Source organism: Lygodium microphyllum, chromosome 21 (genome assembly GCF_053477565.2).
Source record: "Lygodium microphyllum isolate KBCC chromosome 21, Lygodium_microphyllum_v1.1.10, whole genome shotgun sequence".
Lineage (NCBI taxonomy): Eukaryota > Viridiplantae > Streptophyta > Polypodiopsida > Schizaeales > Lygodiaceae > Lygodium > Lygodium microphyllum.
The window spans coordinates 133,723,163-133,748,087 of record NC_141155.1 but is presented as its reverse complement, the minus strand read 5'-3'; the positions used below and the strand labels follow the sequence as shown (position 1 = coordinate 133,748,087).

Genomic DNA, 24,925 nt, shown 5'->3' with positions numbered 1-24,925 from the left:
GCATGTTAATAATACTTCCTTCTCTGTGGTGATAAGAGTACTATAATTCCTTTGGTCATGTAACATGTTGCTAACATTTAAATTATACTAGACCAATTAACCTTTTCTGTTAACAGGACTATAACAAAAGAAAAGTTGTCCAATGTATTAAACTCACGCATGTACAGCACTGCCATACTTGTCTGCATGTCACTTCTGAGTAGGAGCATCTTGAAGTACACAAGAAAACAACTGCTGTGCAAATTGATATTTTAAGTCCTTCCAGTGCTACTTTGAATAAAAATGCAACTGATGTTATCTGAAACAGAGCTGAAACTCCCAGCACATTCATAAGATACACCTCCTCTCAAGAATAGACTTAGAATTACATACTAAAACATAAGCAGTGTTGTAGAAAGCCCGACAATCAATGGTTCCATAAGAAGCCGGCTGAGAAAATAGAAAACAACCCCAAGACATATAGAAATAGGAAGAGCTGGCAAAGCTCTTCGGGCTACAGCTAGCAGTATCAGAGTGAATCCAAGCCCTGCAATTATTGCCAAGTAGCAGGCATAGACTGTCATGAGATCATACATGGCAGCTCTACCTACAAGAAGACTATAAAAGACAAAATCGCCCAGTCCCAGCTTAATGGCACCAGACGCAGAAAGACCAATTCCATCCTCACTCTCGTTCTCCAATCCATCCACCTCACTGCTCTGTCTTAGGATCTCTGTAGGCTGTAATCTGTCAGCTGCAAATGACGTAGACAGAGACGATGTTCCATCACTAATCAGAGGTTGCGCCTCATCACCCTCCCTGCCATTCGGTTCATCATGAGCATGCAAGCTAGGTGTTTCTGAGCTGGATTGCAAGTCACCTGCTGGGTTCACATGCACACTTGCACCTGAACTACTAGGATAAGAGGGGGCTTGCTGGCCAATAGCTACTCTGTTTGGAAGCCTGTTAGCAGTGCTTGCACCCCTAGGCTGTAACTCTGTAGAGTGAAGAGCATTCTCTTCTCCTACAGGTGATCTACTACTGTTCCTCCATCTTCTTGATCTACTCCGGTTGCTGGATGAAGATCCAGCTGATGAAGAGGAGCCTGAATTTTGTGGCAGAATGCTGCTATGCTTGGGAACTGAGATAGGCCGAGCTTCATATATCAAGGCTGGAATTTCCTCATCTCGTGACATCGCCAGCTCCACAAGCAGTTTCAAGGGTCCTCCAGGAGCTAGGACGGCTATTAAATCATACAATGCCATCGCAACAAGAAGCATCCACGTAGTCCATTCTGGGAGCATAGTGAACCAGAATGCCACAAACATCCCAATCATTACCAGGTAAAACTGAGTGATGACGATTGGGATGCCATTCATGAAAACGGAAAGGACCCCCACTACTGTGAAATTGAATAAGAAAAGGGAGAAGGATACAACATCTAAAGGGATAGACCAGGCATGGATGAGTTGAAAGAAGACGGCTCCTCCCATGTAAGCCAGCACCAAGGCTGCTGAAGCGCACATATAGTACTTCAAGAACCGGATGCATCTGTAATAGTAGAGCAAAACCAGAAGGAAGGTGACCACGGTTATGGTGGCGACAAAGACCAGGGAGTTAAGAAGCGCACCCTCGAGCTTCTGAGAGCTGGAATCTGTGGGCTTCTCCATGTAGACCAGGGTTGCAACGGACTGGATCGAGGTGTCAGCTCCGTTGGGTGTGAGGCTGCGCACAAGAAGGACCACGAGAAGCATGCATATCGAGACAGGGACGACGATAGCCATCATCTCAGCCCCGACGATCGACAACAACGTCACATCCCTCCCTCCCTCCTGCTCCTCCACCATCTCACCCCCATTGGACCGCCGCCTCCAGCCATCCTGCCCCTCCATCTGTGCCTAGCGATCGTGCAGGATGCAGTGGTAGATCATCGAAAGGCCGCAGCAGAGGTGAAGTCTCCTTGCATTGGCCTTGAGTAGAGGGGTTTGCTGCTGCCGCTAGGTTACAACAAAGCCCCAGCTTCTGTGTATTAATTCAAGGGAGCTCTGTTGCAAGATGTGCAGCAGCATTCAAATAAACAGTAACAGATCCCCAGCTTCTCTGTATTCGATCAAAAGCTATGTTGCCAGATCTGCAAGGATACTGTGAAGAATCAACAACAAATCTTCAGCTTTTCTGCATTCAATCAAGAGAGCTCTGTGTATCAAGATCTGCACAGGCATTCAAGGATGATCAACAAGTCCCCAGGATCTCTGCAATCAAATGTGCAGGAGCTTTTTCTTGCAAGATATCCTACTCCCCCAACTCAAGGCGATGCTTGTGGCATTCCTTCCAGGGAGGAGGAGCTTGGCTTCAGTAAGTTCGAGAGAAGAGGGCACCTCCTAAGGCCCAGGTTTGTGGTGGTGCTTAGGAACCTTTGGTAAAGGCTATTGATCTATTAAGGTGTTTTTTTTGGAAGTTTGAATCCTTCGTTGTCTTTCTTTATTTCCAGTAGGCGGCAACCCAATGCATTTTTCCTTGTCCACATTGTGAAACTTTTGTAGTCACACAAGACAAGTCAGTCGGTCAACAACGCGGGCGGATGGGCAAGCTCAAAATGACGTTACTTTGACCCACATTTTTTAATATTAGGAACATAGCAACCATGCAATACTGTCCTTTTTCTTTTTATAATATGAGAAATTATGCTTCCTTCACTTCTATATCCAAAGTACATCAAAACCATATGAGACTTTGTCATGAGCGGATTGTACCCATTGTGTAAAAATAGGCTCAATAAGAATTTGTTTTTATGGAGTTCCAAGCTAGCATGACATCGTTATGTACGTAATGATCTAGAATGTGGAAACCTAGAAATAAGCTAGCCCAACTTAAATGGGATATTATTGCTTCTTTATGCTCCAACATTCTTGACAATACATTGTCTTTGTTTTTTTTTGAATTATAATCCCTAATGAAGAATATGGCCCCTACAATGATAAACTCAGCAATATATTGGTGATGGGTATAAAGTGGATCGTAAAATCTTATGCTATAAAAGCATAAGCAGGCAAGGCAAATCCTAACAAAAAACAAAGCACAACTATGATTCATTTATAGGATTTGAACTTGGTTCAAAGCCATTCCTTTGACACCGCTAGCAAATTCTACAATTTCCACTGCTTAAGTTTTGTTCAATCCATAAACACGTGCAGCTCCATCCTCGACCATTATCACTCAACTAGTCTCATCCACTAATAATTTAGTATAATAGTTGGCAATTCTTCTTTCTAGGATGGTTATTTTGTTGTTCTAGCTTTAGAAAATCTCATTTTTTTTCTTTGATTTGTGTTTCTCTCTTCTTCAATGCCATAAACGTTCAAGAGCTAATGCATATTGAGCAATTCTTCTCAGGGCTTTCCTCTAGTAGGCGTGTTTGTTATTCCATTTGTGACTCGCATTAGAGTAACAAAGTCATAGGGCAATTGAAGCTTTATCGAAGATACCGTAATTGATGTAGGTGGAATGCATGTATCTAGAGTTACGAGGTGTAGCTATTATTCGAGCCCCATGTACATAGAAGAGTCTATAATTAGTGTGATAGGCCACCCTAGAATGTGACAGCTACCATGATCCCACATGGCAAGCCACTCCTCTATCCATGTAGAAAACCCCAAATCATGTTGCCTTTTTCAAGCTCATTGCCCTCTCCTCCAAAAAACCTCTCCCCAATTATGACTAGCATCCCTGAATACACAATGACCACCCCTAAAATCGGTGCCATCACCTCAAAAAATCCTCCATCCCAAAATGTCTAAATCAATGTATAAGCTTTTTAAATGCTTATGCCTTTTTAAAATTACCAATAAGGCTTAAACTCAATGCTTTTCTAACTATTTTCAAACCTTTCTTTTTTCTTTTCCAATAGCTTCATTTTTTTAAAAAAAAGATGCAGAAGAATGCTTTCATTGCCAATGTGAGAAATCCCAAAAATTGAAGTGCTATTAGAAGTACTTTGACCTTATAGACCCAAATCATGACCATGAAAATGAAAACCATCCTCTCCTCTTGGGATTAATTTGAACCATATCATGACTAAACATGTTCATAAGCAGAATCTCTGAGACCATGTGATCAAAGGTTCCTTTATTCTCGAGAAACACCAAGAAAAATGGGGAATCTACTGCAAGAAAATCTATCTTGTATCATCAACAAGCATGTTCTTTATATTTTAATCAACCACAACAGAAAAACAATACTAATCTTCTCAAATCTTCACGCATCATCATATAACAATTCTCCCACGGATTTATCACAACAAAACTTCAACACATTCTTCATATTCTTCATCAAAAGAACAAGAGAACACAAAGGAATACTCCATTTTAAATGAAAATCATCACATAGCATTCATCTTCTATAGTTTCATAGTCTTCATAGTCTCTCTCATGATCTCTCACTCATAGATACATTGTTTTTCGTAAAAAATTGGCTATCTCTCACTCTCTATCTCTCTCACACATACTCTCTCTCAATGGTATATTGGACTCATCAAGAATAATCATCCATTACCCCTCTTTGGTCATGGATACCCCTCCCAAGAGGTATGTCTGATATGAAAGGTCACCAGAGCCACTACAGTATCCTTTCATAGCTCAACAGTGTCATTGTCACTTCAATCTTCACTTGAGTCTTCAACAGCTAACTTTTTCACTTCTTTGAGCTATTTTGAACTTGTATTTATCTCTTTCAAAGATTAGAAAACTTTCCTGAGCTACACATTCATCCCACATAATACTTACAGAGGCATACACAATAGAAACAAAATAGAGAGAGACGCTCTATAGAAGCTCAACAGAGGGTCCACATAATTATATAGAAGGTCATCAGAAAGCATTTAGGTCAACTAAAACCATCAAGAATCATTCAATAAGCTTCCAAACACTTTCAAACTCCATCAATCATCATTTCAACCTCTCATACAAAAGGGAAAGAGAACAAAATAGAAGCTCAATAGAACCGATCAGACACTATCAAGACATCAACAGAATATATTAGAGCATCATACCTCCATTAAAAACTATCATGAGCTTTTAAAACCTAATCAACCTTATCCAAAACTCTCCTAAACACTTCCAAACCAACTAATCACGGAGCATCCTCATGCGAGCTTTGAAAAAGAGAATAAAAGTTTAATATATAGCTTAGTTCGATCTTCCATAGCATATTCAAGAAACGCCATTTAAGCACGACCCCAACTCATAACCTGCATCTAAGAAAGAATGCAACAAAAGGAAAACACCTCTATTCATTAACATAGCTTAGAAACAAAAAAGCATGACAAACTTGTAAAGGATATAAGAGATTATGCATTTTGAGCTATCCATCTATCATCATCACCATGAATCTCCAAAAAGATAGCTTCTTGAACAAGTTGAATATCCAACCACCACTACCCCATCACAAAGTAAAATATCCATTACACACAAACACTTAAACACAAAACAACTATTTGAATGGCACCTCCAAAAGAGAGATATCATTATGAACCATCAAAAATACATCCATAGGTATCAATGAAGATGATTATGCTTAAAAGCTTGGTGATTATAGAAATGATCCATGGATAAAGATTCATCTACAAAAATTTTGGAAGGATTTTGGAAAAATTGCAAGCAAAACATCATTTCCACCAATACAAGATATCAACTAGGCAAGCAAAGGGCATAAAAGTACAATATATCCAATTGTTGGGGATCAATATTCACATTCACATTCATACACAACTTCGGGATTGACTTCTGATCATTATGCGAATGCCGGTGCATGTACGCAAGATACCAGGCAAAGTGAGTAGTCAATCTCACAGAAGGATATGAAGACTGAGAATACTATTGAGCAAAATATAGATAATTTTGAAAGGCTTGGCTAGTAGTTGTCCATTCCCTTGGAATCAACGACCAATTTATTTGAGGTCCTATAAGAGAATCTGCTCAACTCTATCCCCATTATCTAGGAATCTTTTGATCAAAGCGTGTATAACCACTAACCAATTGAGGGGGATGAGGAATAAAAGTGGTAAGAGAGGGAAGATGAACAAGTAAGAGATGATGAAGGGATGGGTAAGCAAAATTGTAAAACAAAGAATGAGCTACTGGGGGGTCCCAAGGGGGCCAGCGGCCCCTCTAGCGGGGATCTGGGGGGAGCGCCCCCAGCCCGACGATTAGCTAAGAATTTAGGGGAATTAGTTAAAAAGAGTGTTAATAAGTATGTTAAAAAAGTGGAAAGAACGGCTGTGGATGGGGAAGGACAAGAAGGAGGAGGGGGAAAAACATGATCCTCAATAAAAGAGCAATGAGTGAAAATAAGGATTTGAGGAGCACATTGGGGTTGAAATAGAAGAGGTATAATAACTTGTGGATTAGATTGATAAAGTGAAAGATAGGTTTCATATCTATGGGCCATCTGCTCATTAATAAGATAAATAAGGCACTAATGAACCTAAGACAGATCTGCGATGATAGGCATCAAAGAAAGAGGAATCAAAAGGAGATTGCTTGGAAAGGTGGGCTGAGAGGTCCACCCTTAGTTGGTTAATATTTTGCACATGAGTAGAGGCTTTGTTTTGGGCGCTGATTCAAAATCACAGAATCAATCATTGTATGCCAAGAAGTCTCAAAATAATTAGCCACTTTGGATGAATATGTTTGGAACATTTGATCTATCTACAACTCCAAATGTCTGACATACAAAACAACTTATAATACAGTAGTGGAATTTGAATAACCCAACCTTGGTAATAAGGTCTGAATCGAGTAACAGTGAATAATCATGCGATACCAAGGAAACATAATACTAGACCATGGGAAGAGTACAAGACAGTGCCATTTAGATGGTTCACACATACCACACTCACACACAGACAATCATAAGAAATGCCTACAAAACAACAAAATTATAGCATATAAGATATCGAAAATAAAAACTCACATGGACCTAACCAATTGACTCACCACCCCAAGCAATCCGCATCCTAGAAAAATTTCAACATGACCTCTGCACTTATGTAACCGAAAGCTTCATGCTATGCATAGAACAGGCACCCAATATCCCTATATCAAGCAATCCAAATAAAATATAATCAAATCACACCGTACCCCTGACTCCAATCAAATGATCAATGAAAAATTGGACTAAACCAAACCAAAACTGACTGATAACCAAACCAACTGATTAAGACGGTCAATAGGGACTAAGATTGATAACCATGTCACCCATCCCACGGAGGAGCGCTTCATTGAACAAGGGAATTGTGCAATGTGAAGGGAAAGGGAAATTTTAATTGAATGTTCATTTTACAAATTAATTAACAAGGAGTGAACTTTTATTAGGTGATAAACCATAATAAGAAAAAGACGATTCATTTTATCCATTAACAATTTAAGTTTTACGGTGCTTGTTAACGTCCTCGGACTATGTCCCGACACTTAGGGCCTCTAAATGCAAGTTCCTTTTTTTACAAATTAATGTGTGCGTAGTAATTTTTTTTAGTGCATGCATGCACTTGTAAGGTTCATTTTATTCTAAATTAAAAATTTGTATTTGGTGCATAAAGTGCATGCTATGTAAACGATTGGTTTATTTTAATTAATTAATATGTGTGTTCAGCGCGAATGCGAGTGAAAAATATGGTCAATTGGTTTCTTTTAATAATTAATTATGATGTTTGGTGCAAAAAAGAAAATAAGGAGAGGGATGGGGTACCTGGAGGAGGGTATGAATGCAAATGAATTTGAATGTGCACTCAAATCAATTGATAGGAGGAGAAAGGGGGCGCGATCACGATTGAATCCAAAATACACACTGGCTAGCTGAAAAAAATTTGACATAAGCAAAAATACCACAATACCACATGTATTCTGTTTGTATTATTTTGGTTTTTTTATTTTTTATTTTTTATTTAATTTTATTTAGATATGTTTGGTTTGGTTTTTGTTGTGTTTGTTGTTTTTAAAAAAAATTATTTGTGTGTGTGTATTCAGTCACAACAAGACAAAGTCAAAAAAATAATCATGGAAATTTACTAGATTTTTTCAAACATTTTATTAATTTTTTAATTTTTTGTGATTTTAATGGATTTTTAAAGATTTTGTAAGATTTTTCAATTTTTAGTTATTTTTATTTATATTTTCAACTAATTTTCATAATCAATATTTCAAAAAAATCAAATTGGTTTTTCTAATTTTTGTAAATTTTTATGATCTATTTTGAATTGTTAATGGTTTTTCATAAAATTTTAAATGTGTTTAGGATTTTTATGGAATTTAAAAATGTGGGGAATAGGGTACCTGGTCCGCAGACTGTGTTTTGACGGTGTGTGAATAGCTCCAAGCTCACCACCGCACACAGAGAAGACCACATGAGCACCCGCGTGCATGAACGACTGCGCTAACACGAACACACACACACACACACACACACACACTCACTCACTCACTCACTCACTCACTCACTCATGAACACCAAAACCCCGCACGTGAATGGGCATGATGGAGCCAACACGTGAGTGTTACACAGTGGAGAAGGCGTTCACGCGACTGAGAGGTAATAATAAGTGGAGGGGAGGGTAAAAATAAATGTTTGGGGGGTAAATTGGGGGTAAGGTGTTGGGGGAAGGGTAAAGGTTTGGTGGGGGGAGAGGATTAATGAAGGGGTGGAGGAAAAGGTTTTTGGGGGGCTAATTGGGGTGGGGGGGTAAGGTTTTTAGAGGGAATTAATAAGGGGTAGGGAGGGTGATTAAGGGTAGGAGGGGGGAAAATGTGGGGGTTTTGTTCAAGGGTTGTGGGGGGGGGGGGGGGGGGGGGGGAGGGGAGGTTTTGGGTGGGCGGGCAAGGATGGGGGGGTGAGGTAGGGATGGAAGGTGGGATAGGTTTATGGGCAGTTGGGTAGGGATCGGGGGTGGGGTAGGGATGGGAGGTGGGGAAGGGTGGTAGGCGGTGAAAGGGAGGGAGGGCATCATGGAGACCTAGCGGGCAGTGGAATCTGCGAGCAGGTGGCGAAGAGGGCGCAGGGGACGATGACCACTTGTGAGCGGGCGACGGCTTAAGGGGCACTGATGACAAAGATGGGTAGGTGCGGCGACAAGGGATAGACGGCCCTAGCACTGCTGCAAGAAGGCAAAGAAGAGGAAGAGGAGGGAGAAGGGTGGAGAAGGGAGGGAGGAGGCAAGAGAGAAGGAGGGAGGAGGGAGGAGGGAGAAGGAAGAAGGAGGGAAGATGGAGGAGGGAATAGGGAGGATGGAGGGACATAAGGAGGGAGGGAGGGAGGAGATAAGGGTGCAAAGAGAGAGAGAGAGAGAGAGAGAGAGAGAGAGAGAGAGAGAGAGAGAGAGAGAGAAGGAGAGAAGGAGGGGAGGGTCAGGGTGATGGTTGGGAGGGGGGATTTTTTTACATTTTGGTTTTGTAAATTTTTATTTGAATATTATTGATAAAAAAGATATAAAGCATGCCCCCTCGTCCCGTGCACAAACACAGACGGGGGGTAAAAGAATTTACGTCGACAGAAACAATTAGAGGCGGGTGAGAATCTGGATGACTGAATGCCACACAGTGCAAGCTGGGCATGCGTATCAAGGCAAAAACCGACCGTTGACACGACATGCATGGGCGAAAATGCAAAAATTAAACGGGAAAATTAATTCGACGAGATCCGGGCATCAGATGAAGATGCCATAAAAGGAAAAACTAGATAGGGCGATAGGGGAAACGGCATGGACAACGCGTCCGAGGTGTTTGTCAACAAAGAGAGGCTTCACATGGAAAAATATGAAAAATTGGCCACGAAAAATCATAGGAAAATTAATTTTGCAAGATCTGTTAGTTGGAACGAAATGCAGAAAGAAAGAAAATTGTCTGTAATGAAGAATCGGACATGGCCTATCATGTCAAAAATAGTAAAAATACATCCAAAAATCCAAACAAAAATTAATTCCCAACAATCTGTACGTCGGAACAAGGGGTAACAAAAAGGAAAAATGTCTGAGGAATGGTGATGAGTGATAGGGTTGTCAGGTCAAAATGTGATTCTGAGGTAAGAAAGGTGCATCCACATCGACGAAGGGGCAAAAATGCGTAAAAAATATAATTAAAAGTTAATAATAAAAAATTAAATGGTTAGAACAAGGGGGAGGAAAAAGGAAAGATGTCTAGGGGGGCTAAGAGCTCGAGGCTATCCAAACAAAATGACATTCCAATGAGATTAGGGCATGTTCACATGGGAAAAATAGTAAAAACGAGCACAAAAACACATGAGAAAATTAATAACACAAAATTGGTGGACCGAGACATGATGAAGAAAAAAGAAAGCACACATGAGAATACATGAAAACACACAATAATTAATAACGAAAAAACTGTGCATCGGAATGATAGGTAGTAAAAATAAAAAATGTAAAGGAGAAGATGTAGGTCAGGGTTGTCACATTAGATCGCTGTTTGAAGTGAAAAGGCATGTTCGCATGGAAACACGTCTAATTTGTAAAAAATTCTTCAAAAATTAATAGCTCATGAACCGTGGCTCGGAAGAACTGAGGGCCATGAAAAGGAAAAGTATTTCATTATTGGATATTGCATTTGGACATAGCCCGACTTTTGGGCTACCCAACCGTTTTATTCTTTATTCAAAGTGACAAATACGACTCTAGGATCAGATTGCAATCTCGGTGATCGTGGGATGCATTCACATGGATAATCAACAAAATGATAAAACTACCAAAAGAACAAGCAAAGACTGCATGACTAGGGTAAAATAGACAAGAAGGAGGGTTCATAAGGAGTATGTCAACGTGCACAATTGACGGTGAATCAGTGCGTCCCAATCCATCTAGCATAGGTGCAAAAAGGAAGGTCATGTAGTCTTATCATGCAGTGTACCAATAGAGCAAGGTGTGTAGTTATGGTAGAGGCACGTCCCATGTGTGCATAGGAAAACGAGAATATACCTGACTCCAAGTGTCGTAACATTCCTCAATACTCACCTCTTAGTTTGATGAAAGGAAAATTAATCACGCTCAGCTCCCCCTCTATCTCATGCTCTGTTGATAAATATGGAAGGGCAACCCATTCGTAAATCCCATTGATATAATCCTCACTGTCACTTGTGCAAAGGTTGTATACCTTGTGCACAATTGAAGGTGCAATAGTGTATCCTACCATGTGCTAGCATATAGTGCGAGAAGGAAGACCATGGATCCTTATAGTGCTATGCACAAGAACAAATTGTGCTTTGTGCATTGAGAGGCCCATCTCGTGTGTGCAATGTTCCATTCACACATCTCACTTCTTTATTGAATTTACATGACAAAGATTGGTTACTCACCCCACCCTTTGTCTCACACTCGTCTGATAAATACAGAGGGCAGCCCATACTCACATCCCCATCCGGTTATGATGAATGCTCACATCACTCAAGGGTTGTTGATGAAGAAAGCTTGTTGCTAACATCAAGGTGTTGAGGATGAGGCATACCCAAGGAGGTAGCTAATAATTCTAGTACTTGGATTGCATATTGAAAATGTCATATGTTGTAGGAGTTAGATGCACTGATGGAGTTGCAGGATACAATGCACCAAGGGAGGCGACTTCAGAACTGCATCCTGGAAGAATTCTGCTAATGATTCAACTATCCTGGACTGTGGGGAGTTGCTACTTTTTCCATAGCCAGCTTCTCATCCAAGAGTGTGTGCCACCTTTTCTTCAAATGAGGCCAGTTATGACAAGGAATTCCTTCCTTTTCTCCAATAAAAATTTTCTTTTTTTTTCCTACTCCCGAGGGTGCTTCCACCTTTTCTCGAAGAACAGGTCGGCATGACAAGGGTTGAAGTCCTTTTATCTCATGACCGATATATATATTTTTTCAAATAGAACTCTCATGACCAATATACCTTTTTTTTCAAAGAGGAGAATGGTAGGAACACCATGTATCAGAACCATCCTCACCACCTCTGTTGGATTAGACAGAAAGGGAGTAAAGGAGGGGTGGGAGGTGAGGGGCTAGAAGAACGAGGCCACCTCATCAAAAAGAGCATGATGATTATCAGTAGCAGCATGAGAAAAAGTACAGGTGCAATGCCCAAAGGGGAAAGAGTTAGTTAACTGTGATTGTCAGGATCTCCAAGGAGGAAAATACTTCTTGAGGCGATAGCCATTAATCAGGAAGGGATCATCAGAGGCATTGACAGCTTGCACTTGGATAGAGCCATTAGGGTTGACATCAAGTACCTTATAGGGGCCCATTCAACATTGTTGGAGCTTACATGAAAACTTGCCAAAATGTGAAACATAGGCCAGGACTAAGTCACCTTCCTTAAACTCCTTCTGCTTGATGAAGTTATCGTGATAGGCCTTTCATTGAGATTTTGTGGCTTCCATACACTATAGGGCCATCCTGCGAGTATTATCTAGACATTCCAAGTGCAAGAGATAGCATTGCAAGGACTCATCATCTCCCAAGTGCTCTTTCATAGCTATGCGCAAAGAGGGTAATTCCAATTCAATAGGAAAGATGGTCTCTATGCCATACACCAGTTGGAAAGGGGTCTTTCCTATAGCAGCCTTATGGAAGGATTTGTATGCCCATAGGGCCTTTGTAAGTTGATCATCTCAATCATGGCGATGGGTGGCAATTGTCTTTGTTAGAATCAAGCAGAGGATGCGATTGGCGACCTCGACTTGGCCATTGGCTCTAGGGTAGTAAGGGCCGGTGGATTTGTGATGGTAGATTTTGTACAACTCTGTCAATTCTTCCATAATCTTGTTAAGGAAGTGAGTACCTCTATTGTTGGGTATCTCACACGCCTTACTTACGCCTACGCTCATATGGGAGTGTGCGGGTGATCACTAGGACACTAGGGCACTTTTTACTCTCGGTAGGAGAGGTTTTTTCCCCCAGATTATGTGTACTATTTTGTATGTGCTTGTGGTGCACACTTACGGGCACTTACTGTGTTCGGGTGTGAACAGCCCCTTATAACCCTAAGGTATAAGGGTTATCATTTGTACTTTCAGCTGACTCTCTATTTAGTACTATTGCATTGGGTGTCGTGCTCAACTCTGTCTCTCACTCTCACACTGTCTACTGCACTTCAGCTGCACCTCGATCCTCTCCCATCTGACATCTATCACTTACTAGCTATAGGAGACCGCCAAAACTAGTAATGATGTTCTCGTATAATAATAGGGCCACGTTGTTGCCACCATCCTGCTTTAGAGCTTTGGCTTCACACCACTTTCTAACATAAATAGTACATACTAGGATGTATTTGTTTTGCTTCCTTTTAGTTAGAGGATCGATCGGCCCCACGAAGTCAATCCCCCATTTCTTGAATGGCTTTAGGGGAAGGATAGATTGTAGTGGCATAGCACTAGATTTGGTAAGCTTTCCCATCCATTGACAAGCATCACAATGTTTATAGTAGTCATAGGCATCCTTGTGGAGGGAATATCCTATGAGAAAGGTCTTTCTGCTTGTCACTTCTCCTGCAAAGTATCCTCCACATAGCTCATCGTGGCATGCTTTCAATACTATTCCAATCTCATCTCCTGCAACACATTTTCGCAATACTTCATCCTTGCCTTTCTTGTACAGAGCACCACCTAACAAGGAATAGGGGGATGATTCCAATAAAAGTTTCTTCTTTGAGGATACTATTGAGTAGCCAAGAGGTTGGCTATGTCTACATACCATGGGGTTACAGTTTCAACTAGAAAAAGGGAAGCATCGGAGAGGTTAGGGTCATCTTGCTCCTCGTCGTTGCCCTAAGGGATTCGTGACAAATGATTGTTCAAAACATGGGAGCGACCATGCTTAGTAACCACTTCAAAATCTAACTTTTAAAATAGAAGGAGCCATCTCATCATTCTTTCCTTCACATATGCTTTATTAATCAAGAGGGATAGGGCCTCGTAGTCCACAAAAAATTTGAGTTGTGTCAACAGTAGGTAGTGTCAAAACTTCTCCACGGAAAACACCATTGCCAAGCATTCGAGCTCTATCACCGTACAGTTTCTTTCTTGATCAATTACTTTTTGGCTTGCATAATAGATCTAACTTCAAGGATCCTTTTTGGCATAAGATTGTACCTAGTTCTTCAACTAACACATCAATGTGCACACGGAACTCCTTCGTCTAATCAGGAGACAGTAGGATGGGTGCTTCAATCAGACACTGTTTCAGGGTGTTGAACGCTTTGTCACAATCAGTGGTCCATATAAACTCTGCATCTTTCCTCAAGAGCTTATGCAACATGGGGTTGCCTTTGTTGCAAAGTGGGCAATGAATTGTCTATAGTAGCCCACATGGCCAAGGAATCCCCTCAATTGTTTGAGGTTGGTTGGCATTGTTAAAGCTACAATCTTCTCAATCTTTGTAGGATCTCTTGCTATCCCTTGTGCAGAGACAATGTGACTCAACAAAACTCTCAAAGAGAATCTGAAGATGCATTTGTCAAGGTTGAGAGAGATCCCATACTCTTGACATTTGTCAAAGCATTGTTCTAGGTGTTCCCAATGCTCATGGATTAAGCTATAGACACAAAAGCCATTCAGATAGACCTCAATGAAATTATGCAGATGGTTTTGGAAATGTGGCCATCATCACTTGTTGGAAGGTAGCATGAGCGTTAGAGAGCCCAAATGACATTATTTTGTTAGCAAAAGTTTCCCATTCTGTTGTTAAGGTTGTTTTGGATTGATCTTCTTTTTTGTGATCTAGACTTGGTTGTATCCACTGAATCCATCCAAGAGAGAATAGAGCTCATGGATTGCCACTGTGTCCAACAATTGGTTTGTGAAGGGAATAGGAAAATGATCCTTCTTAGTCTCGGAGTTCAGCTCTTTTGAAAGTCCACATATTCACAACTTTCCATTCTTCTCAAGTACTACCATGATGGGTGAAACCCATTCATTATTGGCCACCATTGGATAGATAAACTCAGCTTCAAGGAGCTTCAGCAATTCGACTTTCACTAGGGCAAAGTAATTTGGATTCATGCACCTCTGTCTTTGCCTCCTAGGCTTGGCATTAGGCTCTAGGTCGATGTGATGCTGGCACACCGTGGGATTAATCCCCTTTAGATCTTTGTACAACCATGCAAACACATCCAAGTTCTCCTTCAAAAAGTCATGCAGGAGTGATAGCTCTTCTTCAAGAAAACTGATACCAACCTTTAGGTGACATTCAGTGCCATCTACATTCACGAATGTTAATTTCTTTTCACCTTCCACTTCATGGATGAAGGTCCCATGGACTACTTCTGGGTAGAGATCTGACTCCCTCAAGGGAGTGGTCTCCTCTTCTGATACTCCATTGAAACCAACTTCCTCTTTTAATGAGGGCTGGGTTGTCTCCTTGGGATATTGAAATGGTATTAGAATTGTTTCAGGTTTGGTTTGGGAATTAGTTATCTCTTGGCTCGAGGACTCGTCTTTCGAGGATGCATCCAAGAACGTCACACAACAGGAACCTTCAAAGTTCTGTTTGGGCTGCAGGACTAGTAGTTGTTGGCATGGTGCATCATCATCATCCTCTCTCGAGAAGGGTAAATTTGAGTGATAAAAGCCACTACTGAAAGAAGGCTTATTTTTCTTAAAAAAATTCTTATGGATATTTTGCATATGATGTGACTCATTAGCCAGTCCAAAGGGTACCACAGTCATTCCTAATAGCACGAGATCTTTGGCTTCTGTAGTCTCTCAAATTTCTTTCTCATTGTATCCTCTTCAAGGTGGATGGATTCTTCCACTGTAATTTTATGATCTTCTTGTGAACTATCATCATCGTCGTTCTCTTTAAACTCTGTTTCTGCCTTTGTAGAGGCTCTGTAAGAAAATAACAGATTCTTTGTTGTATCCTCTATCTTTGCTTGTGCTTTTGTATTCTTTGCCTCTGCTACAACCATGTAATAGAGGAAGAATAGTACATCCATGCCTCTATCTCACTATTAGCAGTGATTTCTGAAGTCATTCTTGGGTCAGGTAGGAGGTATTCACCCATTGACAAAGACTTTGCTTCTATCGAGAGTTGGCTTACAGTGCCCATTGTTAGGGACTGTGCCTTTGTTTTCTTGGGAAATATCTATTTGATAGCTTCTTCATCTCCTGGTATGCCATCTGTTATCTCATTGGAAGAGTCTGTGATGACTTCAATGGAAGTGGATCCATTACCTTTTTGAGATTCATACAACTTCAGCACCACTTTGTTGGGTCCTTTGCGTAGGGTTAGGGTCCCTTTTGAACCAATCCGTTCGTGCCCTTGCTTCAAAAAGCCATGGTCTTTCTAGTAGCAAAGGGCATGAGGTCCCATAGGAATTTGGTTTTACCACCAAATAGATTAGTCAATAATCTCTTCTTGTGAGGGTTGTCTTCATATATGGGAGAATGCTCAAAGGCCTAATTTTGCTTTGGTATGCTAGTCCAATAAGCCACTACGTAGGCTACATATTTTGCAAGCCTAGGTCCTTCATTGTCACATTCATCATTATATTTACTGATGAACCTCCATCAATCAATGCGTCTACTATAAAGCAACCTTCAATCCACGTGCTAATCTTTGGGGTACCATGATCTAAGAAGGCATTAGATGCATCTACTTCGTTTACAAGCTTTGAGACTTATTTGGACTTAGGGATAGTGGTAGGAGCAACCCTTAGGCCTCTTCTTCTTGTGAGTATGCTTTTGAATTTCTTTCGATAGCTAGGAGACAACACCAACAACTGTCAGAATGTTAGGTTTGGTTTTAAGGCATCTAGGTCTTTGACCAAGTCATATTCTTTGTTAGGATCCACGGACTTCTCCAATTGGCTAGGAAATGGAACAACCCCCACTTTTATCTTCCCTCCTTCTTCCAAAAGTGGCAACATCTGCACTTCTTCTATTACTAGAGGTACTTCTACATCCTCTATCTCTTGGACCTCTGGTCCTGTCTCTATATCCTCATGTGTACTGCTGGGTGGCTCTATACTATACCATTTTCTTCTGTATTGTTTTGTTTTTCCTTGGGAAGATTGAACTTCACCATTTTGGCAGAGGGAATACTCTCTTTTGGAACTACGGGTTCTCTTTTCTTGGCATGTGTTATTGCAGCAACCTCTAGTTCCACCAAATTAGAGGTAGGTTCTTAGGTCTTTTATTGGGTATCAGTGGTGGTAGCTTTCACAGGAGCCGTCGGACTAGGGCAGTCTTTTGCACTGTGGCCTTCTTTGCATCGATTATATAAGGGTTTGTAGTCTATAGACCTTCTAGGATTTGGGCAGTTTGGTGAGATATGTCCCTTTTTTCCATACATGTAGTACTCTACTTTTGATCTCTGGCCACCACCAGATTGTCTTTCTCTGTAACTCTGAGAAGGAAATCTCCTTGGGCCGAAATTAGGACCGAACTCTCTAGGCTTTGGTTCGATGTCCTAGGTGGTCATCTTGGATTCTGACAAGTTGAATCTTGCTTCTTCATCTGGCTTCCTTCTTTTATGCATCTCCTTCAAAGAGCAAATATCATTTGTATGGTTTTTCCTTAAACAGTACAAACAAAAGGCTCCAGGGATAGTTGGCTTTCGGGTACATTCAGTGGTTAAATGTCCCATTTGATAGCACTTTCCGCACCATGTATTAGATCGCATCACATCTCTTCCACCTCCTACAAGACTGGATATGTTGGCAATATTCACCTTTAGCATCATCTGATCTTTTGTAATTACATCCATCAACTCTTTCTTGATGCTTTGTAAGTGAATTGGATAGGTAGTTCTTCAAATTTTCACCTCTTGCAGTACTCACATTAGGGTTTTGGGAAGCCTCTATAGTCACTTTATAGATTGGATGGGTTGATCTAAAGGGCTCTATTCTGACTATGATTTAGAGCTCTTGTTGAGACTGGGGGTTGTTGGTTTTAGTTGGTAAGGTTCCACTATTATCATTGGGAAAATTGTTTGAGGGCATTGTTATTGTGGTTGAACCATCATTTGAGGTACTGCCATCTACGACCATTGTGGATTCGGTGCACTACATTGCAGCATTGTTTGCATCTGAGGGTAGGGGTAGGGAAGAGTCCCTGGGATTGCATTTGGTGGGTATACCATTCCTGGCATGGGAGGAGGTAAGACTCCTCTTCTTGAGGTCATCAACAACCTTGCTTCAACTTCATCATATAGTCTTGCACCTTCCAATGGGGCTTGCAAGTTGACTGGTCTTCTCAATTCCACAAATATACAAACTTCTGGTTGTAAACCTCTAAGAAAAAATCCATTCTAGATGCCTTCATCTAAGTGATAGTTAGTCCATCTCTTCAGTATGGATTCCATTCTAGAGACATATGCTTCCACCCGTTCACTAGAGAACTGACTTAAGTTCATAAACTCCTCTCGCATCCGTTCTTCAAAACCTTCCTGCTTGAATTTAGTTGAGGAAGGCCAACTTCAGGTCGTCCCATGTGCCAAAAGTTCATGCTTCTTGTCTCTCATACCATTGAAATGGCACGCCTTTGAAAGTGGCGGGGAATATCGCCAACCAATGCGGGGGTTCTGGCATTGTCGGCTACACATGCTACCATGAACTCAGCTACATGAAGATCATGATATTCATTATACTCTCCCTAAAGATGGGCAATGGGACTACATTCGTTGGCCTATCATCAATATTTCTAGGATGAATCTGACTAGGAAAGGGACCTTGAGTCACCATGAAGACTTCGGTAGAGAGTGCTGCTAGGGAATCAAAGGAGGATTCTACTACTAGCTTGTTCTTAGATTTGATTCTTGCATTCTCCCTTTTCACATACTTCTGGACTTGTTCTAATGCTTGCCTCTTGATCACGTCATTTATCAGGAAGTTAGCTCCACCCAATTTGCCCGTACTCAACAGAACAAAATCAGAAAGGCCTTAGTATCTAAAGGACTCTCTTGCCAACATTTCATCTACTTCCTTCTTTTTAGTCTCTGAATTCAGCTTTCATTCCACTACAGAGGGGAAGATATTTGGCTCTGAAGGTATCAAAACTCTTCTAAGCATCATTGTGGTGCCATCATCATAGTAATGCTAGCTTCTTCTGATGGTTTCAATAATATATATTGTGAATAACACTCTGTCTACTAGCTTCCAGTGGGTTGCTAATTGGAAAAACAAAAGGTTGTCAGTGAACCAAGCATCCCACGTATCTTGCTATTGGGCATTCACGAATAGATCCCATCTCTTTTCTTCTTTGTTTTTGTGCACTTCCACTGACCACGATTCCTGAAGCTTCTTCACAATTTCCCACAATGATATTTGGAAACTCTTCAATGAAAGCCAAATCTCCCATGGATGGTCATTCTCTCTATTTCTTCTCTTCAATTTGCTCCCAAACAATTTGCCACCAAGATGCACATCTTTGTTGCTTTAGCACACAGGGAGAGGAAAAAGTCCGCCACATAGAGCCAACATCAAGATGATAATATGTTTCCACCATTATGGGATAAATTTCTTGTAGAAAGTGGCTTTGGAAATTAGAATTTCCAATCCTTTAGTGGTAAAAGGAACTCTGAAGCATCCCTTGAATTCTTCTCCTCTCAACAATGCCATTTCCTTCATTTTCAACCCCTTCTGATGTCTGTTTTGTTGAGAAACACGGATCTAGAGCTAACTAGCTATGGTGGATAAAAGATGAAAACACTATTCATAATGACATGGAAAATGAAACTAAGAAACTAACAATGACTCAAACTGATAGTTCTATTCCATTGTTGAAATGAGTATCAAGTACATGCTTATATAGCTTTTTGGATAGTACCACTCTTCCTCACTATGCTTATGGGATTTTGGACATCTTCTCCTAGAGCATACATCATTGTCTCTTTCTCATACAAAGCCACTTATGGGCAAGTCTCTATCCAGCCTCTATGGGCATACATTCAGCTCTATGGGCATACATCTGGCCTTTATGGCCAAGCATCATTTGCTATTCTCAACATCCCCCTCAAATGATGAGTTCCTTGCTGGCTTTTGCCCCCTCCCCCCTCCCTCTGCATGCAAACATGGACCAAGAGAATAGCTCTTTGGCAGCCTAGTCAAGTTAAGGCTTGAAACTTTACATCTTGTTAGGGTTTTTACATCCATAATGGGAATAAGGATCCACTAAGGGAATACATTTTGTTTGTTTGTAGCAGCGGAAAATATTTTCTTCATCTTTTTGTTACTTCTTTGGCAATCTTTGATCTTCTTTGTCTTCTTGGACTTCTTTATCTTCATGCTCCTTGGCCTTTGTTGTGCTCTTTATCCCTTTTGTTGACGGTACATGCTTTTTGCTCAAGTCCTCTTGACACATTCTTTCTGCTTCATGCAATTTCAAGTTACACCAAATGGGAGGAATTTTGAGGAGAAGGGTTGGTGTGAATGGGTTTTGGAAGAGGCTTGTTTGAGGGGAGATAGTGTGAATTGTCCTTATGAAGAAGAGGCTTTTAACTTTAGACTTAAGCTTGAAGAAAGAAAAACGTGAGCAATAGCTGAAAAAAAGGCACCTTCTGGAAATCTCTAGATTTGAATCCGACCAATCGTTCTGTTGCAACAAACACTTCAAAGAGTAGACGATAGTCTTGGAAGGGCTTCTAGACTTAATCTTTGAGAAGCTAAACAAGTAGGCTGCTTCAAGAAAATGCGTGAATAGATAAGAAGGGCGTCATGATTTTGACGTTATCAAATGCTTCGATAATAGCCCCTTGCATCAAACGTTCTAAGCTTGGGCTTCAAGATCTTCACTATGGCCTTCCATAATAAACACCGCCTCTTCTCTTCTTTGTCTTTATCTCTCTCACAGAAGCAGACCCCCCGCTTCTCTGATAAGCAGAACCCCTGCTTGTAAGTAGGCCACTAGCTTGGCCTTCTCAAGCTTCCCCCTTGCTTAGCACCAATGCACAAAGTAATAGATCTTGAACCGGCCTTCAATGATTTCAGCCTTCTTCTTCTTCTTCCAAATGACAGCTTGAAACATGGAAATGGAAATGACAATGATCTTTGATACCTTCAATGTAGATTCCAAACCAAGCTTCTTGAATAGCACCTCCTTCCTTGAGCTATTTCAGCAGCACCTCCTTCCTTGAGCTTCTTCACCTCTCGTATGCACAATGGATGTTGGATAGCTTGAGATATTGGAAAGAAAATAGGCTTGTACAAAGGAAAGAATGAGAGAGGAAGGATTGTAGAGCATGAAAAGAAGGAGAAACTCCACCTACTAGCTACCTAGCTCACAGCCATGGCTCTGATACCATGTTGAGAAACACGGATCTAGAGCTAAATAGCTATGGTGGATGAAAGATAAAAACACTATTCATAATGACATGGACAATGAAACTAAGAAACTAAAAATGACTCAAAATGATAGTTCTATTCCATTGTTGAAATGAGTGTCAAGTACATGCTTATATAGCTTTTTGGATAGTACCACTCTTGCTCACTGTGCTTATGGGATTTTGGACATCTCCTCCTAGAGCATACATCATTGTCTCTCTCTCATACAAAGCCACTTATGGGCAAGTCTCTATCCAGCCTCTATGGGCATACATTCAGCCTCTATGGACATACATCTGGCCTTTATGGCCAAGCATAATTTGCTATTCTCAACATGTTGATGGCAATTTTCCCTGGTTGCATAACAAAAACATGGAGCCCCAAGAGGAACATCAAGAAAAATGAAAAAAATACTGCAAGAAAATCTATATTGTATCATCAACAAGTATATTCTTCATATTTTAATCAACCACAACAGAGAAAACAACACCAATCTTCTCAAATCTTCACGCAGCATCATATAACAATTCTCTCACGGATTTATCACAACAAAACTTCAAAACATTCTTCATATTCTTCATTAAAAAAACAAGAGAACACAAAGAAATGCTTCACTTTGAATGGAAATCATCACATAACATTCATCTTAAATAGTTTCATAGTCTTCATAGTCTCTCTTACAATCTCTCACTCATAGATACATTGTTTTTCATCAAAAATTGGCTATCTCTCACTCTCTATCACTCTCATACATGCTCTCTCTCAATGATACATTGGGATCATCAAGAATAATTATCCATATTCCCTCTTTGGTTGTGGATACCCCTCCGAAGAGGTATGTTTGATATGAAAGTCACCAGAGCCACTACAATGTCCTTTCGGAGCTCAACAATGTCATTGTCACTTCAGTCTTCACTTGAGTCTTCAATAGCTAAATTTTTCACTTCTTTGAGATATTTTGAACTTGTATTTATCTCTTCCAAATATTAGAAAAATTCCCAAGCTACACATTCATCCCACAGAACACTTACAGAGGCATACAGAATAGAAACAGAACATAGAGATAGATGCTCTACAAAAGCTTAACATAGGGTCTACAGAACTATACAGAAGGTCATGAGAAAGCATTTAATACAACTAAAACTATTCAAAACCATCAAGAATCATTCAATAAGCTTCCAAACACTCTCAAACTCCATCTATCATCATTCCAACCTCTCATAAAAAAGGAAAATAGAACAAAACAAAAGCTCAACAGAACCAGTCAAACACTATTAGGACATCAATAGAATATGTCAGAACATCATATCTCCACTAAAAATTATCATGAGATTCTAAAACCTAATCAACATTATCCAAAAATCTCATAGACACTTCCAAACCAACTAATCAACATATAAAATCAATCATTCAATCCACAAAAACAACAAAAATTAGACAAAAACATAGTCATTTCAGCCCTCAACAATCATACTATCTAGCTTGTTGTTTCTTGCTATTATCTAGGACTGGGTGTATTGGGACCTTGATGTGTTTTGCGATGGTTTCACACTTGTGGAGTGAAGGAGGAATCCTTTTCCCACCTATAGTTTCTTATGGCCCTTCAGACTTCAATAAAGGAATAGAGCTATAGCGTTCTGATTCACCCATGGCCACTTAAGTACTCCCAAATACTTAATGCTAACACTATAGCACTACACGGATCGATATGTGTAGCACTTAGTATCCATTTTTTATGACTAGGACTACTGGGGTATCTAATCTCCTTCACCTCCCCTAGGTTTCGTCTCTCAGTGTCAGAAAAATAAGAAAATGAACGCTTTAAATAATCCCGTTTCCTTTCTCTTATGTTGAATCCCTTTCCTTGGTGCTTTACACTAGTAGGTAGCATTCATGGCTGTTCTTTTCTATGCTACTGAATAATTAAGAATGCCACAAGTAGGGATCATATGGCCTAATTAACTATGAATTAGATAAGCTACAACAATGGAAAATTTAAATAGAAGCTTAAACAATCATATGTACAATCATAAAGCATGCCAGGATTATACTACACAATGTAAATAAATTGAATTCTCATAGCAATTAGCCATCAGCTCTTTAGATTGTCATGATTGCTATGTGTTTTTGCCCACCAAAAGAGATTCGAACTCTTAACCATCAGCATGTGCTCTCCTTATCAAGCTATTGGTGTGGGTGGAAGGATCTCCTTGGCAATGGGAAGGGGTCCTCCCTTGAGCTACAACATTGCTACAAACAAGGATTGTGGTAACAATAGGCCATTCCACCTATGGCTAAAATGGTTTCCCTAGCATGATAACGTGCATTCTCACTAAAGTGGTTATTTGGTGTGACTATTAGTGCAATATTGAAATCATTTAGTTTGCATACTATTTCTATAATGCAAAATTCTATGGTCCCTATTTTCGAAGGGCTTAGATTTACTCTTGCAGTTTCATAGGTGTAAGCCTAGTTATGTGATAAGAGTATTCTTGTATATAAAGAAAGATTTTGTTTTTGTGCCTCCACCCAATTATTATAAATGATGGGGTCTAATAATTGAAAAAAGGTAGACAACCCTATCCTCGAAAAAGAAATGATTAAATATTTTAGATTCCCAAGGAATCATTATAAGACTTATATTAAAGGCTAAAGCCGTATAGCATACTAATTGGAAACAAATTTGTAGGTGATAGCATGGTATGGTTTCATTATTTTATTGATGTAGCAATTCTTTGGCAGATCTTTTTACACTTCTCCACCTAATTGCTTTTACACTTTCATAGTCTCAAGTATATGTGGTTCCATTCTTTCAGGGACCTCTTTCTCATACTAAGAAATCTATGTTAAAGGGATCTAGTCCAAAAACACATTGACCGCTGCAAAGATAACCACGATTTGCCATTCAATAGAAATCGGGGAATATTATGGTTATTTAAGCACCTCGATTGGCCTAGTGCCACAAAATGGCAAATATTGGGTACCAGGATCAAGGTCTGTGACCCAAATTATGCAAAAGCGACAACTTTACGATGTTATGCCAGCGCCAATTTTAGGGTTCCATAAAGTGCTTCCATCGCTTTTGGCTAAGTAGTAGACCCAACATGACTAAAAAATAATCATGCGTTAATGACAAGCCAAACCTTGTGATAGAAGAGTTTAGTTTCCAAAAAAATTTGTTCATCTGTAATAAAAATGACATTGTTAGGAATGTGAACAAAGACATCTCTCGCTTATGTTTCAATGACAAGTAAGGCAATTAAGCTACTTGCACCAGTTTAGTCTAACTTTTGGTGGCTCTTTTTGATGAACACAAATATGGATAAAAGACATCTCCGAGGAAAACCTCATGACTTGGTGGTTAGCATGGCAATAATAATATTTATCAATATACCACTACTTACTTACTAAGATAATCATAAATGATTAATGTGTACATTCCATGATCTCTAAAATATTCTCCCATAGCACAACCAGAATATAGTGCCAAAAATTACGAAGGAGGAGGGTCCAAAACAATAGTTGCCACAATGATAAAATATTCCAAAGCACTAGCTTTCGATAGAATCTTAACCAATTATGCCACAGTTGAACATTTCTATCCAATTGCTTTTTAATCCAAGATGGTATCAATGGATATAACAGACTTTCTAGTCTATT

General features: G+C 40.1%; 1 pseudogene; it reads right to left on the bottom strand.

Moving 5' to 3' along the window:
* Positions 1-346: 346 nt before the first annotated feature.
* On the bottom strand, positions 347-2,417 carry LOC148018586 (presenilin-like protein At2g29900 pseudogene; annotated as a pseudogene).
* Positions 2,418-24,925: the final 22,508 nt, after the last annotated feature.